The sequence below is a fragment of the Puntigrus tetrazona genome, chromosome 6, assembly GCF_018831695.1.
Source record: "Puntigrus tetrazona isolate hp1 chromosome 6, ASM1883169v1, whole genome shotgun sequence".
NCBI classification, from domain to species: Eukaryota; Metazoa; Chordata; class Actinopteri; order Cypriniformes; family Cyprinidae; genus Puntigrus; species Puntigrus tetrazona.
This window is the reverse complement of record NC_056704.1, coordinates 11709309-11715308: the sequence shown is the minus strand read 5'-3', so window position 1 is coordinate 11715308 and position 6000 is coordinate 11709309.

The following is a 6000-nucleotide window of genomic DNA, read 5'->3' as shown; positions in this document are numbered from 1 at the left end:
CATTGTTTTGGACAAACATAGTTGTAATGAGCTGTAAGAAGAGGAGATTAGCTTGGTCAAATGATACGGTCTGACTGAAGGGATTTCACACACAAACACAACGAACGCCCAACATCCTCTGAAATACAACTCCTCTACTAGAACTTAACCACGTTAACCGCACATTTCATATTGGCGCCAAGGAAAACTGGAGGATTTGTGAGAATATACGCTTTCAAATGTTTGTTTCTACGGATGGTGTTGTTTGGAATGGCAAACTAATAATGAGGGGTTGATATATTTTTATGTTGAGGAATTTGGCTTTCATAAGGACACACTTTAAAGACAAAGTCGTTGAAAATGTAAAATATTTAGTGTTGCTCATCCTTTGCGTAGTTACTAGTCATTGGCTTTACTGTAGGAAAACAGCGGTATCGGTTTCATGGATTCATCTCTTCGCTGGCCTTGACCGAGCTGTATAGTAACTGGAGTCCTTTGAACTCTGACAGCACTGTTTCTCAGCAATTCATTTGCAATTAATCTCAATTCAAGTGTGTTCTTACACAAAATGTAACACTCAACAGGCATACGTTTTTGTTTGTTTACATGGCTTTCTTTATGGCAATTATTTTGGACTTGTTTTGCTGACACCTACTGGTGTGGATGTATGAAATAATGTTAATTTATGTTTTCTTCTGTTTTATGTCATATTCTACAGATTTAGGCATTCTCATATTTGATCTTTACAAACATATTGACAGTAAAGACTTTTACGTAGTAAATATAGTTCAGAGAATTTATTATTATTATTATTATTTTTACTTTCTATTCCTTCAAAAATTCTAAACACGTCCACAAAAATATTAAGCAACACAGCTGTTGATGATGATAATAAATGTATGTATTATTTATTTTTTGATGATCGCTTGAAACTGAAAGAAGACTTGAGAAATCATCGCTGAAAATTTCACTTTGGCTAAAGTTTTTGTCAACGATAATAGTAGTAATTTTTACTGTACTTTTTTTTTGTCATGTGAGACTTAATAGAACTACAGTAATTGCTCCTGAAAATTCGGCTTCACTATCACTCAAATAAATTGTATTTTAAAATATATTTTAAGAAACACGTCGCGTTGATCTCTAATAATATTACACATTTTTACTGTATTTTTGTTTAAATAAATGCAGCCTTGGTGAGAATAAGAGACGCCTTTCAAAAACATAAAAAAAATGGTCAAGCATCACAAGCATTGCATCACAAGGTTGGTCATGTGATATAAGCTGCTCAGTGCACACTTCTTTCTTACTGTACACCTGAATGAGCAACATGGTAGTACTGATTCTGAAAGGCCCTTTTTTTTTTTTAAACGTGAGCTTCATTCCGGTGATTTATGGACTAATGTGTGAGTGACTCAGCAAGTCCGGTTCTGTTGGTTTGACATGTCTGCAGGTTGTGTGCATGAGTGGGAGAGGAATCCCGCCGAGCGCACGCCCTTAGGCAGTCGAAAGAACAAACAAGGCTGGTGTGTGTGAGGGGCGCCCTAATGTCCATCATCTTGGCGAAATTATCCCTCCTGTTACAGCCACTGATCTACAGACACATACGCTTGCAGCTAAACCCCCTCACCCCACACGCACACAATGAGACAATACCCTCTTTCATACTGTCCTCATTTTAATCAGCATTAGAGAACTGGGGAAATCACATTTTCTCATCTTTTCCTGAGGTAGAAGCTCCTAATGACAGAAAGAATGGTAATTAGAGTGGATGAGAGGTGAAGCCTGTTGAAGATGTCTTACATGAAAAGGAAGAGAATAGGCATGGAAAATACTTGAGACTTGATACTTTGAGCTTGTTTTAGTTTTTTTTTAAACACCTTAATGTTTTGTTGTGATTGATTGTGACTTTTGAGAATTAATTAACTTAAATGTTTTAATTATTATACATTTAATTTTTAAAGCATGCCTTCAAAAGCTTGTTGTAGACAAGTATATATATATATATATATATATATATATATGTATATGTTTATATAAATATGAACTGCAGTCACTCATGAGTAATTCCACCTATTGGTTTTTACATATACTTTTTAATTGCGTTAATATGTTCAAAATGTTTTTGAACCTTTACGTTTCTTGAGGTCTTCATGTGTCAGCCTATGATAATACGATGGGAACATGACCGAAACGCGATAACCAAGTAAAGCTTCAAACCCAGGTAACCCTTGCTGATCTACAAGCTTTGGTCGCCTTTCTTTTCTCAAAAACCGTGAAATGCTCAGATTCTTGCAGGTATGAGCCGCAAAACATTTTAGACATAAAGGGAGTCTGTGTAAATAAAAGGATAAAAGCAGTCCTTGAATGAAGTGGGGGTACAGCCAAGTGAAATATGCTCCCAATTACTGCGATGGCTGTAGAGGCCTAATAAAGTGAACGTCTCTACAAGACGCTGCACTATAATGGAGCCGGGCTAATTTGCTTTGACTGATGAATTTTCGTCTCCCGTCGCGCTGGGTTGAATAATTATGAAATTTATCACAAGACATAGCGACTCATTAAGGATTAGCGAGCTTTCATTAGAGTGATGTTGTTCGAGGGCCGTGGCTGTTCTGATCAGCATAATTATGGGCCCTACGGAGGGAGGGCCAGGCAATGTGTCTTTTGTGTGTGTGGTCAAGAGGACGTGAACAAGCTGCACCTACACAACACCGTATGGCTCGTAATGAAATATCTCACCAAAAACCATTGTTTTATTTAACTCTGACCCCCTTGGGGATCCCTGCACGTGATCAGTCCTTTTATGAGCTTGTTACTCTTTAAAAAAAAGTTGTAACACAAAAAGGACGCTGAACGCACGTAATAAAAAAAAAAACTTTTGACAATCACGATACTGATAAACATATACATATACACAGAATTGCAAAGTATTCATGCAAACATAATCCGTTATGTCTTAAAGGGATAGTTTACCCAAAAATAAAAATTCTGTCATTAATTGCATTAATTTTTACCAGTTAGCAGTGTTGCCACGGGTTGTTTTTCATGTCCATGGATTGAAGAGACCCCAATAACATGATATGTAGCCCCCGAAATGTGAATTTTACCAGGGGAACCCCACCAAAAACATGTATTTCATTCTGCAAAGCGCGATTGCTACCGAGGGATGCCCCTCAAAACACAGTCGGGCTAGTCTTGAGTAGCAATTGTACAGGTTTTCTCGCGAAAACCTGGCAACCCTGCTGCGGCTCAGCAGTTAGCAACACTTGTTAAGCTACTGTGCTCATATGGGAGTTTGTGTCTTCCTGTCTGTGCAAATAAAAAAGACTCAAATTAAAACCCACACACACGCTACGTTACAAATCACCCATAAGTATGTGTTTCTCCATTACATCAGCTACCAATGACTGGAAATTAAGACACAGTGGGCATCTTACAGCCAGTTTCCCAGATATGATTGTATAATAGTTTTAGTCTAATCTACTAAATGTGTTGTGAGTAGCCAATTATCCAATTGCATGCATGAGGACACAGTTTTATCATTGTTTACAACAATGTAATTACAAAAAAGCTTTGGCAAATAAATTAAAGAGATTAACATATTAGGACCTCTAATTGCATTTAAATGACATGCATAATGTATAAATGTTCGCCAAAGATGGAGAGCTGAATTCTTGATGAAGTTTCCCAAACGTTTAGCTACACAAATGCTCCCCAATTAATTCAGCCGGGTCTGTTTCTCAAGTCCATGCGCTATTTGTTAAGGAATTATCGATTCGTATTTAATTAAGCTCACTTACTTGCTCGCCGCTGACACAAGATTGATCAAAGCAGTCAATAACAGCATATTAAAGAAATGACTTTGAGATTTTTTTTTTTTTATGAGCGCATAGAGCAAACAATCCGTCTCGAAATATGCAATTCAATATTTCTCGGTGTCACGCCACCCATCTAGCCGCTGCAGGCAGGCTACACTCACCTGGGTAAAGTACACATAATGGAAAACGGAGAAGGGTTAGCAACATATCCTCACATAGATGATATGAGAGCAAAGACCTCGGGCACAGTTGAATTCGCATTTGAAAAACCATTTCCAGCCAGTTGACTTTTCATTTCATTTGGCCTCAGATCAGCCCTCAACGAAGGGCAGTCTGCTGATTGGCAACTCCAACATTTTATAAAAGGCATTTGTATTTACCAATCAATAATCCATTATCTCTGTATTAATGCAAGGCCTTGACACGAACGCGTGCGTGTGGGAATGCCGTCTTAGAACGGGACTAACACAGGGTTTCGTCCTATTCCGGTTCCCGTTTCGTATCCGAATCATATCACGTTGTGTTTTATGGATCTAAAATGTCTTAAAGGCCCGTTCGGCCTTTTTTCCCCCCCATTGCTGCGTGATGGAGAGCCTCTAGGTTTAACGGCGTAATAATGTAATATCACGAGGGGTACATTTCTTATTTGAAATGAAGCATCACGGTGAATACTCCACATCTCTTACCGGCTTCAATTGGTTTCCCCCAGAGGATACAAACTTCATTATGAGCTCTTTCTCTCCCTCTGTGGGGGTATCGATACTTCGTACCATCGCTTGCTCCCTCTCTCTGAACGCCGCCGCTCCTCCATTCTGTTTGTAATCGCAACATAGATGCGGAGGATCCGCGATAGGACATCGGGAGATCGGAAACAGGGGCTTGGTGTTGCTCTTTTCCACGGGATCCCCTAAGCACCCCCTCCTCATTATTGTGCGCGACTATCATATTGCAAAAGGAGAAAAGAAAGAAGTATTTTTTCTTGGCCATTTGTGAAAAGCTCATTAAAACAGCCCAAGAACAAACAAAGCTTTTCCTCCGAGGCCCCCATTCAGAGTCATCCCATAATTTCCCACTAGTTTTAATAGTTGAGATAAATTAATTATTCCTTCGTGGAAAATACATTCTTTGCCATCTTTGGCTCATTGTTCTTGTTGGAGAGAATTGAGCCCAATCCTGGGAGAAATAGAGTTGCCTTTCCTGCAGGGAAATCAAACTGCTCGCTGCAATCAGCCAGGACCAACGACAATTAAACCATTAGTATCTGGTATAGGAGACTCTTTGCACAATGTACATCTTACTAATGAATCCAGAGGCAACTCATAATTACACAGTTTTGTCTCGTAAAGATTAGCTGCCCACCGAAACTCAGTAGAACGTCACATAACGTTTCACCCCTTGCTCCTTCTGGCTGGGACGCCGAACGCGGTTTTCAGCGTGACACATGAAAATCAATCGGAAACCATTAGAAAAATATCATTTAAAAAAAACAATAATTAATTTCGTGACAGAAAACAATAGCACACTGCCTTTACACCGTGCAGAGTTACCGTGCGCTTATAAGTAAATATTTAAAGAAATTTACTCTCACTGAGACGAATAGGCCTTTTGGCGGAAAAAAAAAGGATGTTAGGTGGTTTCAGGTTCTTTAATTGTGAAACTACAAACATTTAATCACTTCTATGCAGGAACATGAGCGATATTCGGCCCTAGGTGAGCTAATTAATCTCTGGGTATCTGTGCCCACTGAAATATACAAACAGCCATTTCTCTTATCTGCCTTAGTTGAAAAGGATCTTTTTTTCGTGCTAAATCTGTGGGTGTTGGTGAATTCATATCCTGTAATTAACAGAATATCTCTTTTGTGTTTTAAAATGATGTGACGTATTGTGACGTCTGTCGGTCAGTTAAATTAATGACATTTTTATGGATTTTTTTCAGAGTTTATTCCGGTTACGTGCATCAAGTCTCAGTACAGGAGGAAATCTATTAGTTGTACCAAACTAAATCTATTGTTGTCGTTCTTATTTTGACCAGTGGATGGCGCCACTGTAATAAGGAACATAAGCGTGACTGGCTTATAGTGAATTTTTACCTTGTCCATGAAACCAAATGGACTACTGTATAGTTAGTGCACTGTAGTCAGTAGTATAGTTTCTGCACTGTAGTAAATGAAGCAGGTTATTATTATTATTATTATTATTAG